Here is a 14,326-nt window from a genome sequence, read left to right on the forward strand (position 1 = left end):
CACTGGAGTTGGATTCATAGCTCCGGGTCAACCCTCCATCTTATCCAAGCATAGTGCAAAAGAAGAAATTTCTGTTGAAGATAAAGGCAAGTGGAAGGTAGATTTGGAGAGTTATACTCATTTCAGCGCCCAAGACCTCCACTCTGTCTATCTGAATCGTCTGTACACCAGTCCTGACTTTGAAGCCGGCTTAATAAACCTGATGAAGGAGCGTTATGAGGTAAATGCCGCAACTCCTTATACGAATATACTTCCCTTAGCCGCCAAGTTTATTGGACATGATAGAATAGAATGTGCTGTAAACTTTCAATAGCCGCTAAAGTCAACTCCAGTGGATCCCAAGGGCCGGTTTATACTTTGAATACGAACTGGGACTTTATAACAGCAACACTTAACTTTGCATCTGTAGCCCCCAAGGGTTGGCTTAATAAATATGTTAAGCCGGGACTTTAGCTCAGCTAGAATCAACATTGCATCCATAGCCCCCAAGGGTCGGCTTAACAAATATGTTAAGTCGAGACTAATCATCTTGCAGGAAATCCATAATCCCATTCGTAGCCTTTGTAGGCCGGATCACCACTATTTGTCTGGGTCAGCAATAAATCCGTCTTTGACAAGAGCAATATGCATTAGCCCCCAAGTGCCAAGTATAATACTTGTATTGTGCTTGGGACTTCAGAGTATTTTAAGAAGCAATAGACATTAGCCCCCAAGTGCCAAGTATAATACTTGTATTGTGCTTGGGACTTCAAATAAATTCATTGCCATCTCATTAATTGTTTATCTCTTGTAGGCTGAGCTTAGCAGTAAAGAATCCCAAGTCGTCGACTTTCAAGAAAACATCAAGTCTCAACAAGCATAAACCTCCAAGGCCAAAGATGAATTGACCAGTGCTTTAGCAGCGATGGAGAAGTTGAAGGAAGGCTTCAAAACTGAACAAGCGGGTTGGGATTCAGAGAAATCAGCCCTTCTGAAGAGGGCTAAGGATGCTGAAGCGGCCCTTAAACCGGTATCTGCAGAGCTTGCCAGCTTAAAACAACAAATAAATGCCATGACTGTTGTCGTTTTCGGTAAATAGCCTCTTCTTAATCTTTTTAACATGTTTACCAATGTGCTCCCGGCTTACAATCGTCCTTGATGATACAGGATCCCGAGTTACCCACCCCTCAGATATGTGGAAAAAACTGAAAGCCGCCTACACGCTCATCGAACAGTTATATACTGGCGCGCAACGGATCATCTGCATAGCTGCTCACAACAAACCACCTCCAACCCTTATCAAGGATACGTTGGAGAAACTATCTATGTTGCCTGCATGGATCAAAGAGTTAAAGAAATTAGCTGCGAGAGCCGGTGCACTTACCACGCTAACCCAGGCCAAAGCATGGCTAACTGATCTTGAACCGGCAGACTTAGCAAACGACAGCCCGAGCATAAAAGAAGATGGGTCACCCTTCAGCGCAGATGACTTCGCCGCCATTACGAGGGAAATGCATCCTCTGGCTAGTAAACTGGCTGCAGACACTGATCTTACCCATTACCAGCCGGTTTATGATGCCAACAATAAGAAGATCAAGGCGTCGACTCATGATGCTCCGGACCTGACTCCTCGATCCGTAAGCACACTTATGCCCCTGATGTTGATCCATCAACACTTATAAGTGATGAAGATGTATTCAAAGCTTTAACTGGGATTGACTGGATGACAATTGACTTCCAAGCATTCGGTGAAGAGGAGGAAGATGAACCGACGCTGGACGATCCACAACCTTCAACTCAGCAAGGCCAAGAGTCATAAGCCAGAGGTCGGCTTAGCATCTGCTTTCTGTGAAACTGCTAAGACAATTATTCCTTCGGGGCTGCTACCTCTTGAGCACTGCGTTGGTTTTCCCTTGAAGAGGAAAGGGTGATGCAGCAAAGTAGCGTAAGTATTTCCCTCAGTTTTTGAGAACCAAGGTATCAATCCAGTAGGAGGCCACGCACAAGTCCCTCGCACCTACACAAACAAATAAATCCTCGCAACCAACGCAATAAAGGGGTTGTCAATCCCTTCCCGGTCACTTACGAGAGTGAGATCTGATAGATATGATAAGATAATATTTTTGGTATTTTTATGATAAAGATGCATGTAAAGAAAACAAAATAAAAACGGCCCTAGAAATAGCTTGTTGTCGGGAGATTAAATATGATGGAAAATAGACCCGGGGGCCATAGGTTTCACTAGTGGCTTCTCTCAAGAGCATAAGTATTACGGTGGGTGAACAAATTACTGTTGAGCAATTGACAGAATTGAGCATAGTTATGAGAATATCTAGGTATGATCATGTATATAGGCATCACGTCCGAGACAAGTAGACCGACTCCTGCCTGCATCTACTACTATTACTCCACACATCGACCGCTATCCAGCATGCATCTAGAGTATTAAGTTCATAAGAACAGAGTAACGCTTTAAGCAAGATGACATGATGTAGAGGGATAAGCTCATGCAATATGATATAAACCCCCATCTTGTTATCCTCGATGGCAACAATACAATACGTGCCTTGTTGCCCCTACTGTCACTGGGAAAGGACACCGCAAGATTGAACCCAAAGCTAAGCACTTCTCCTATTGTAAGAAAGATCAATCTAGTAGACAAAACCAAACTGATAATTTGAAGAGACTTGCAAAGATAACCAATCATACATAAAAGAATTCAGAGAAGATTCAAATATTGTTCATAGATAAACTTGATCATAAACCCACAATTCATCGGTCTCAACAAACACACCGCAAAAGAAGAATACATCGAATAGATCTCCACAAGAGAGGGGGAGAACATTGTATTGAGATCCAAAAAGAGAGAAGAAGCCATCTAGCTAATAACTATGGACCCGAAGGTCTGAGGTAAACTACTCACACATCATCGGAGAGGCTATGGTGTTGATGTAGAAGCCCTCCGTGATCGATGCCCCCTCTGGCGGAGCTCCGGAAAAGGCCCCAAGATGGGATCTCACGGGTACAGAAGGTTGCGGCGGTGGAATTAGGTTTTTGGCTCCGTATCTGGTAGTTTGGGGGTACGTCGGTATATATAGGAGGAAGAAGTACGTCGGTGGAGCAACGTGGGGCCCACGAGGGTGGAGGGCGCGCCCAGGGGGTAGGCGCGCCCCCTACCTCGTGCCCTCCTGGTAGCTTTCTTGACGTAGGGTCCAAGTCCTCTGGATCACGTTTGTTCCGAAAATCACGTTCCCGAAGGTTTCATTCCGTTTGGACTCCATTTGATATTCTTTTTCTGCGAAACTCTGAAATAGGCAAAAAAACAGCAATTTCGGGTTGGGCCTCCGGTTAATAGGTTAGTCCCAAAAATAATATAAAAGTGTATAATAAAGCCCAATAATGTCCAAAACAGAATATAATATAGCATGGAACAATCAAAAATTATAGATACGTTGGAGACGTATCAGGGGCATTAGATGCCTGTGTAATAGGCTAGTTAAACTCTTAATCTGCCATGCCATCGTGCATGTTTTGTTTTGCATAACACTATTGATCTGCCAATGGAGAATCTGCTACTTATGCTTATAATATCATCAATTTGAATCTGTTCCTACATACAAACAGATCACAAGTGCCCTGGCGGTTTACCGTAGGATGGGTCATAATACCCCATATAAAACCACTGGTGACTAAAACAGTTCACAACCAGGGCCGGTTTAATCATAATTAGATATAATCAAAAAGATATCATACCTGTGATATTTTGTCATACTGCCGGCTTACAACGCCTTATACAGCAAGGGGTAATATCCCAAAACTTAGAATACAATGCTTCCAAGTATTTAATATCATCATATATTGGCGATTATAGTCTGCCATCATGGAGGGTTATAAAAAACCCAAAGATGCTCAAATATGAGACAGACAGGGCTGCTTGGCCCGATTTGTGAAAACCATATGGTGAGAAAAAGGAGTGATATAAATACAAGATAAATAAAACCCATAAAAACGAGGCTTTTATAAATCTCCAAAACCAAATCATAAAACTTCAATGAAACCAGCATGATAGCCACTGGAGTATCCTCGCGTTCCGTAAGCCGGCTCTCACATGACCCAATCGATGTTTTAACCTGGATAAGTTCAGGGTCTTATTTAAAGATTGACTTATCGAGAGTACATGAGGTCAGAGTAGCATCATGCAAACAGGCAAGTTTAACCAAGTTTCAATGAAGGCGGCTTAATAGCCTGGATTCATCCTTGCTATCCGTAAGCCGTGCCCTCACATGACAAACCGGCGTTTTAACCTTAACGAGTTCAGGGTCTTGTTTAAAAGATTGGTTGTTAAGAGTTTGGCGGGTCAATCAGGATTACCTGATGGAGAAGCATCTGGCATACAGGTGATGTCTACTACGCAACCTACTTCTTGTAGACGTTGTTGGGCCTCCAAGTGCAGAGGTTTGTAGGACAATAGAAAATTTCCCTCAAGTGGATGACCTAAGGTTTATCAATCTGTGGGAGGCGTAGAATGAAGATGGTCTCTCTCAAACAACCCTGCAACCAAATAACAAAGAGTCTCTTGTGTCCCCAACACACCCAATACAATGGTAAATTGTATAGGTGCACTAGTTCGGCGAAGAGATGGTGATACAAGTGCAATATGGATGGTAGATATGAGTATTTGTAATCTGAAAATATAAAAACAGCAAGGTAGCAAGCGATAAAAGTGAGCGTAAACGGTATTGCAATGCTAGGAAACAAGGCCTAGGGTTCATACTTTAACTAGTGAAATTTCTCTCAACAATAATAACATAACCGGATCATATAACTATCCCTCATCATGTAACAAAGAGTCACTCCAAAGTCACTAATAGCGGAGAACAAACGAAGAGATTATTGTAGGGCACAAAACCACCTCAAAGTTATCCTTTCTGATCGATCTATTCAAGAGTCCGTAGTAAAATAGCATGAAGCTATTCTTTCCGTTCGATCTATCCTAGAGTTCGTACTAGAATAACACCTTAAGACACAAATCAACCAAAAACCTAATGTCACCTAGATACTCCGATGTCACCTCAAGTATCCGTGGGTATGATTATACGATATGCATCACACAATCTCAGATTCATCTATTCAACCAACACAAAGAACTTCAAAGAGTGCCCCAAAGTTTCTACCGGAGAGTCAAGACGAAAACGTGTGCCAACCCCTATGCATAAGTTCACGAGGTCACGGAACTCGCAAGTTGATCACCAAAACATACATCAAGTGGATCACGTGAATATCCCATTGTCACCACAGATAAGCACATGCAAGACATACATCAAGTGTTCTCAAATCCTTAAAGACTCAATCCGACAAGATAACTTCAAAGGGAAAACTCAATCCATTACAAGAGAGTAGAGGGGGAGAAACATCATAAAATCCAACTATAATAGCAAAGCCCGCGATACATCAAGATCGTGCCAAATCAAGAACACGAGAGAGAGAGAGAGATCAAACACATAGCTACTCGTACATACCCTCAGCCCCGAGGGTTAACTACTCCCTCCTCGTCATGGAGAGCGCCGAGATGATGAAGATGGCCAATGGTGATGGATCCCCCCTCCGGCAGGGTGCCGAAACAGGGTCCCGATTGGTTTTTGGTGGCTATATAGGCTTGAGGCGGCGGAACTCCCGATCTAGGTTATGTTCTGGAAGTTTGGGTATATAAGAGAGCTGTTGGCGTCGGGAACAAGTCAGGGGGGTCTCCGAGGCGGCCACGAGGTAGGGGGCGCACCCAGGGGGTAGGGCACGCCCTCCACCCTCGTGGTGGCCTCAGGACTCTTCTGGTCCATCTCTGATGCTCCGTGGGCTTCTTCTGGTCCAAAAACAATCTCTGTGAAATTTCAGGTCAATTGGACTCCGTTTGGTTTTCCTTTTCTGCGATACTCAATAACAAGGAAAAAACAGAAACTGGCACTGGCACTGGGCTCTGGGTTATAGGTTAGCCCCAAAAATCATATAAAATAGCATATAAATGCATATAAAACATCCTAGATGGATAATATAATAGCATGGAACAATCAAAAATTATAGATACGTTGGAGACGTATCAAGCATCCCCAAGCATAATTCCTGCTCGTCCTCGAGTAGGTAAATGATAAAAACAGAATTTTTGATGTGGAATGCTACCTAGCATATTTATCAATGTAGATTTCTTTATTGTGGCATGAATGTTAAGATCCGAAAGATTCAATAATATTGACATAAAAATAATAATACTTCAAGCATACTAACTAAGAAATTATGTCTTCTCAAAATAACATAGCCAAAGAAAGCTCATCCCTACAAAATCATATAGTTTGGCCATGCTCCATCTTCGTCACACAAAATGCTCTCATCATGCACAACCCCGATGACAAGCCAAGCAATTGTTTCATACTTTAGTATTCTCAAACTTTTTCAACTTTAACGCAATACATGAGCGCGAGCCATGGACATTGCACTATAGGTGGAATAGAATATGATGATGGAGGTTGTGTGGAGAAGACAAAAACGGAGAAAGTCTCACATCGACGCGGCTAATCAACGGGCTATGGAGATGCCCATCAATTGATGTCAATGCGAGGAGTAGGGATTGCCATGCAACGGATGCACTAGAGCTATAAATGTATGAAAGCTCAACAAAAGAAACTAAGTGGGTGTGCATCCAACTTGCTTGCTCACGAAGACCTAGGGCATTTGAGGAAGCCCATTGTTGGAATATACAATGTGAATGCCTCCGGCGGTGTACCGGGATATTTACTTACAACTCAAGAATTACAACTCGATACTTAGAACAAGATATGACTCTATGTGAATGCCTCCGGCGGTGTACCGGGATATGTAATGAATCAAGAGCGACATGTATGAAAGAATTATGAACGGTGGCTTTGCCACAAATACGATGTCAACTACATGATCATGCAAAGCAATATGATAATGATGGAGCGTGTCATGATAAACGAAACGGTGGAAAGTTGCATGGCAATATATCTCGAAATGGCTATGGAAATGCCATAATAGGTAGGTATGGTGGCTTTTTTGAGGAAGATATAAGGAGGTTTATGTGTGATAGAGCGTATCATATCACGGGGTTCCGTTTGCTTGTTTCCCAAGATAAAAAATCTTTATATACCCCCCGAACCTATTGACCTCCGTATCGCGAAGAAATATGCTGCTTTCTTTTCTTGTTGTTTTCCTGACAGATCTAAAAATATGTCATCCCAAGACTCGGAGGGTGAGAGCTATGTTGCTGATTATATCGCAAACCCCAAGTCTTATGGGGATGTGGAGCACTATAGCTAGACCTCGGAGGAAGAGAAAGACTATGTTCCTAAAGGGAAGGAAGAGATGAGCTCCGACGAGGATGAAGTCCCATTGCCTCAACCCGGGGACATGCACGTTGAATTCAAGAAGTCAAGCCTCCCCAATAAGGCAAAGAAGCCTAAGATCCAGTTTATACCCTTTCGTATTTTGTAGGAAAACAAGCAAGATTTATGCAAAAAGGTATTGGAGCTTGAGCATGAGATCGGTGAATTGAAGGAGGAAAATTCCATTCTCAAGCGTAAGCTAAGGAAGAAGGATAAGTTCTCTACTTCATCACCACCACCACCACCTCCTTCATCACCAAAAGAAAATTGAGTATCGGGTATGGGCACTCCCCTTGGCTTGCGCCAAGCTTGGGGGAGGTGCCCCGGTATCGTATCACCTCCACTATCTTTTGCCTTTACTTATCTTAGTTCGATCCATACTTATCTTTTGCTTTAGATGAATAAATGTTTAGTTCGATCCTTTCTTTTCGAAAGTTTGCTTAGTGATCTATCCTTGTAATCGTCTACGAGATATATAATAAAGTTTAGTTTGAGTTTTTCTTTGTTTACTTTCATGTTCCAATAAAAAGAAAACAAATAAATGAAAAAAGATCATATATTAATCTTATGGTAAGTAATGACATCACATAAGGAAAAGTATAAGTAGAAAATTTTATTGTAGACTGACAAACATAGCATTGGTCAATGATGCAATTCATGAAAGAATTAATAAGGGAAGAGAAGATTAACATACAAATACACTATCTTGGAAATCTTTTGTGATTGTGAGCCCCCATCAAAATATTATATGCCAAAAAATTTGACGTTGGACAAGGAAGACAACGTAATGATTTATGTTTGTTCATATTCACATAGAAGTTATATTGCCATAGACTCTTCAACATGTGGTGCTTGCCCCCCATCTTTGCATGCCAAAAATTCCGCACCAAGTAGAGATACTACTTGTGCATCCAAAAACCCTTAAACCCAAATCTTATTTTGAAGAGTCCACCATACCTACCTAAGGATTGAGTAAGATCCTTCAAGTAAGTTGTCATCGGTGCAATAAGGCAATAAAAATTGCTTCTAAAAGTGTTAGATCATTTAGTGTAAGAGAAAATTTAGAATTGTACGAACTTGTGATAGCAAAGAATAAAAGCGACAGACTGCATAATAAAGGTTGTTGTCATAAGGGGCAATATAACGTGACGTTCTTTTGCACTAAGGAGTTGAGCATACAAACAAAAGGCGCATGGAAACCTCTGCTTCCCTCTGCGAAGGGCCTACCTTTTACTTTCATGTATTTACTTTTATGCAAAGAGTCAAAGTTTTTCTCTCTATTCCTTTTTATTTTCTCTTTTGGCAAGCATCATGTGGTGAGGAAAGATCTAGGCACAAATATCTAGTTGGATGTGGGTAGGTTGCTTAGATTAAGAAAAGGTTGTTTAGATGTATACATGATTTATTCCTTATTTAAAATTTGAAAATTCACTTCTTTATTTTATTAATTTAGGATCTAGAAAAAGTAGTTTTTCTTTGATTCATATTATAGTATATGAATACCCTCTATACATATGAAATAATATCTATCGGAAATCAGATGAGTTGATTTGTATTTTGTATTCTATTGTTGACATCATCCTTGACGTGAGTAGGTTGGGAGGCGAAACTATAAGCCCCTATCTTTCTATGTGTCCGGTTGAAACGTTTTGCTCATGTGTATGCGGTGAGTTTTAGCAATCATAGAAGACAATAAGATGGTTGAGTATGTGGACTTGCATAAAGGCTCCGATACATGACCCTTCCTGAAAAGATGATGAATTGTAGTTGCAAAGTTGACTGAGAACATAGTTTGTTGGTTTCCAATAGAGTTTATGCTTTATACTTCGATGGTGTGATGAATTGTTACTTATTTATGAGAAGTCTATGATAAAAGCTCTATGATAAAAGTTTTATGTTTAAGTTTGTTGCTGTTATAATAATATACATGATGCTTCTATGTTCGTATTTTGTTTTTATTGACACCTCTCTCTCTAAGCATGCAGACATGTTTTTTTATTTCGGTTTTCGCTTGAGGACAAGCGAGGTCTAAGCTTGGGGGAGTTGATACGTCCATTTTGCATCATGTTTACCTACTATTATTTATGATGTTTTTATGCATAATGATGCTTTTTGGGGTAATTATAATGCCTTTTCTCTCATAATATGCAAGGTACACACAAAGAGGGAGAATTCCGGCAGCTGGAAATCTGGACCTGGAAAAAGCTACGTCAGGCCACAAATTCTGCACAACTCCAAATGGGCTGAAACTTTATGGGGAATTTTTATGGAATAAATAAGAAATACTAGAGCAAATAACTACCAGAGGGGGGCCACCTGGTGAGCACAAGATACCAGGGCGCGCCTGGCCCCCCAGGCGCGCCCTGGTGGGTTGTGCTCAGCCCAGCCCACCTCATGTGCACATCTTCTTGTCGGTGTACAAAAGTAGGGGTCCCTTTTTGCACCCCTTTACTTGTGCGCGGGCAGTCGCAGCCCCACGCCCCTGGCCACGCCTGGCAGGGCGGAGGAAGCAAACGCAAGAGACGACTAGACCAACGCCAAGCCGGAAACACAAAGAGCAGGAGGGCGAGGTGGACTCCCCCGGCAAGGCCCTTGCCGGGGTGGCCTCCATAGCCCCGGCAAGAGCCTTGCCAGGGCAACTTGCCCAACGCCAGCAGGGCTGCCACCCTTGAGCCTGAGAGTTCCGACGCCCTCAACCACATCGGAACCAAAGCTCGGGAGGCACCTCCGTGGTGGCATGTAGATCTTTGTGAAGACCAAGAACGTGCAAGATCAAGATGAGAATCAGAAGACGGAGATTGTCGGCGAGATCCTTGCCGAGGATACCCACGTGACCCCCCTAGCAAGACCCTTGCCGGGGACGCCCACGACGCCGCAGCAAGACCCTTGCCGGGGCCCCGGCAAGACCCTTGCCGAGAGCATCCGCGGGGCCGCAGCCAGGCCCACATTTGCCAAGACTCCGCCGCCGTGCCCATACAGCTGCCAGCCCACCAACTAGGCGAGCACCTGCATGGCGACGTGCGGCCTCTAGACCAACTCAACAAGCACCTGCGTGGTGGCATGCAGATCTTCATGAAGGCTCAGCCACCGCACCAACTCAGCAGCCAGCCAGCCGGCGTGGCACTACCCGCCTCGTCAGTTCGGACGCGCGTCGAAGCCAGGCGAGGCGGCGACAGCTGGGATGAGCTTCCTTGTCGTCCCCGATAAAGCAAGAAGGGCACGTTGGCAGCGCATTAAATGCATTTGTCCTACGGTGCCAGAGGATAGACTCGACCACTGTACAGCTTTCCACCTCCTGTGTGCCACTCTGGCAGCCCCTTTGTCTATAAAAGGAGGCCCGCGGTGTATTGGGAGAGGATTCGGACTTTTTGGACCCTGCACGCCTTGTAGCTAGTCCAAGAACACCAGATAAACAGAAACCAGCAGGAGTAGGGTATTACGCATCACTTGCGCCCCGAACCTGGATAATCCCCCCGCGTTGATCTCTCAATCCCGCTCTTTCCACAGCCCCGCGCCCGCCAACCGTAGCAGAAGGGATTCCTCGTGATCCCGTAGGTGTCATTTCCCCTGACATCTTTGGCGCGCCAGGTAGGGGGTCACAAGCCGTGGAAATCTGGTTTTGGAGCCGACGCAGCGACTCTTCCATGATGATGGCTCGAAGGGAGAGGGCGACGTTGATCAACCGCCCTCTGGTGCCGTCCGCAGCCTCGACGGCCATCCGCGTGGCCCCAAAAAGCTAAGTCATGCGAAATTTTGGCTAATTTCATTTGTATAAGTTTGTCCTCCCCGAAAGATCTCGTTCCTTGTACGGGAAACCTGCACGCAATGGGACCCTTTCTCTATTGGCAATGCCCTTGTCTCTGTCTCGAGGCTCGACAGTTCATGTGGCCGCGCTGAGAACGGAAAGGTGGCCTACCGGCTACCAGCAGCGCTCTTGTCCTGTTTCGAGTCCACTCGACAGTTCAAGCGACCGTGCTGGCAGCGGCAAGGTGGCTTGCCCGGTAGCAAGCGCCCTTCCGGCAGGGTGCTAAGGATCCGTCCTCAAAGCCCCACGGCATGGGTTTACGCGCCGGCAGCCTTATCTCAACAAGCGTAGGGTGTAAACATACAAAGAAAGATCTAACGGGAAGATAGCATGCGTGATATTAAAGTATTGCAGAGTTATATTACATCAAATAATCGCTGCGGTTCTAACTTAAGATAAAACTGTCTTGGTCTTGAACTCGCAGCGACGACGAGAAATGGGTGCCTAGTCCCGGCGCTGGCCCTCCACCCTCTCAACTCCATAGACGCAGTCGATAATGGGCTTGATGCGCTCCTTGAGCACCGTGAGGTCCACCTCCTCCGGCAAGCTCTCCAGCGCATTGTCAAAGTTGACGGTGGGGTTCCAGAACGCCACCTTGGTGAGCACCTTGGTCAGGGCGCCCCGGCAGAGCCTCCGGGACTCATTGGCCAGATAAGTTGCCCGGTTGGAGCGGAGCTGCTCTAGGGCTCCAAGAACGCCCTTGAAGAACAGGGTCAGTTTGGCGTTGGGACTCACGTTCGGCTCCGGGGCGTACCTCACGTTTGGCATCCCCATGGCCGCCAGCTTCGTGGTGGTCCTGCCGGCGACATCGATGAGGCGGCTGACCCAACGGTTTATGCCCTCCTTGTACTCCTTGAGCTCAGCGGCGTCATTCTTCCGCAGCTGCCTCTCCTCCTCCAGGTCCTTGGTCAGGGTCTCTTCCCGGGCCCTGACCTTCGGAAGCGTCCCCTCAAGACCCTCCAGCTTTAGCTTCAGGTCTTTGATGGAGTCGTTGGCCTTAGAGAGCTGCTCAGCCTTGCTGAGGACAGCGGTCTGCGCCTCCACCAAGGTGCCGTTGAGCGTGTCCTTCTCCTTCACTAGCTCCAGGACCTGTTTCTTCAGGCCATCCCGCTCCACCTCCAGCTCCTTCACCTTGCCGGCATGGACCAGGGCTTGGGCATCGAGCACCTCCTTGTGCCTCTGCCCCAGCTCCTAAGTCCGCTGCGCAACGAGCTTCTCAACCTCCTCATCCTTGACGTGGAGTGTGGCGCCGAGCGCCTCCTCGCGGGCGGCAAGGTCCTCCTCCTGAGAGTTCAGCTCAGCCTGGTGCTGATGTCGAGCGGCCTTGTCCTTGGCGGCATGTTCCCTCGCCGCCTCTTGAGCTTTCTCGACATTGACCTGCTTCAAGATGAGCTCCTGTTTGCGCTCGGCCAGCAGATCCTGGGCAATCTTCAATTCTTCATGGGCCTGGCGGAACCAGGCCTGCGTCTTGGCGATGCGCCCTTCGAGATCCGCCTCCACCTTATCCACTGCCGCCATCCTGGACTTTTCCTTGTCCAGGCGGGCACGATGGAGCGCCCGGAGCTTCTGAAAGTTGGCGCCCATGGCCCGAAGGAGCCGCTCCTCTTGGAACCGCCGCCACCGGCGCTCGGTTCGTCAACAACCTCAAGCCCAGCGGCGGCGAGCACCTCGTCGTCGAACACCTCTGAGGGAGTCCTGGACTAAGGGGTCCTCGGGCCTCCGGCCTGTTAGCCATGGGCCGGACTGATGGGCTGTGAAGATACAAAGACCGAAGACTGCACCCGTGTCTGGATGGGACTCTCCTTGGCGTGGAAGGCAAGCTTGGCAATCAAATATGTATATTCCTTTCTCTATAACCGACCTGATGTAACCCTAGATCCCTCCGGTGTCTATATAAACCGGAGGGCTTAGTCCGGATCAGGAGAGACTCATAACCATAGTCATACATGCTAGGCCTCTAGGGTTTAGCCATTTCGATCTCGTGGTAGATCAACTCTTGTAATACTCATATTCATCAAGATCAATCAAGCAGGAAGTAGGGTATTACCTCCATAGAGAGGGCCCGAACCTGGGTAAACATCGTGTCCCCTGTCTCCTGTTACCATCGACCTTAGACGCACAGTTCGGGACCCCCTACCCGAGATCCACCGGTTTTGGCACCGACATTTGTGCTTTCATTGAGAGTTCCACTGTGCCGCCGTCAAAAGGTTTGATGGCCCCTTCGATCATCTAGAACGATGCTGTCCAAGGGGAAGTTTTCCTCCCCGGACAGATCTTTGTATTCGGCGGTTTCGCACTGCGGGCCAACTCGCTTGGCCTTCTGGAGCAGATCGAAAGCTACGCCCCTGGCCATCAGGTCAGATTCGGGAGCTTGAATTACGTCGCGGACATCCGCGGAGACTTGATCTTCGACGGATTTGAGACCGTGGCTGCCGCTCCCTGTCACCTCAATGAACATGACTTAAATCTGTCATCGAACCACATCCAAGAGATAGCTCCTGTAACCACTCTGGCCTTAGATGCGGAGCGTATCGCGCCATCCGAGGACGGGAATCTCAACCCCGCCACGGAGGCCATAGATTCCGCGGCGTTGGAGCTGAACACAGACCTAGCCTCATGGGATATCTGTGTCACCGGAAATCCGGACTCGTTTTTGGCTATAAGTTCCAAACCATGTACGTCCGTGGACGCCGAGCTTGATCGGTTATCGATCTTCGAATTCAGCGCCGCAGACATCTTCCAAAACACGCCTTTCGGTGATGTGCTAAACTCATTAAAGAATCCGTCCTTGGCGGGAGACTCATGGCCGAATTATGTCCGGTTCGAATGGGAGGCTGATGATGGAGAATTTTGCTTCCCACCCGCCACCCACTTCATAGCCACTGTCGATGACTTAACCGACACACTCGATTATGACTCCGAAGACATCGATGGTATGGACGACGATGCCGGAGAAGACGAGGCCCAAGCCACGCCGTTCACCGGACGATGGACGGCCACTTCCTCATACGACGTATACATGGTGGATACGCCAAAAGATAATAGCGGCAATGACAAGGAAAACCCAGTGGAGGATGACCCCCTAAGACACAACCAAAGCGCCGGCGTCAGCGGCGCTGCTCCAAATCACGCCGCAGGGATAGCAATACCA

Source organism: Triticum aestivum, chromosome 2D (genome assembly GCF_018294505.1).
Source record: "Triticum aestivum cultivar Chinese Spring chromosome 2D, IWGSC CS RefSeq v2.1, whole genome shotgun sequence".
NCBI lineage: Eukaryota > Viridiplantae > Streptophyta > Magnoliopsida > Poales > Poaceae > Triticum > Triticum aestivum.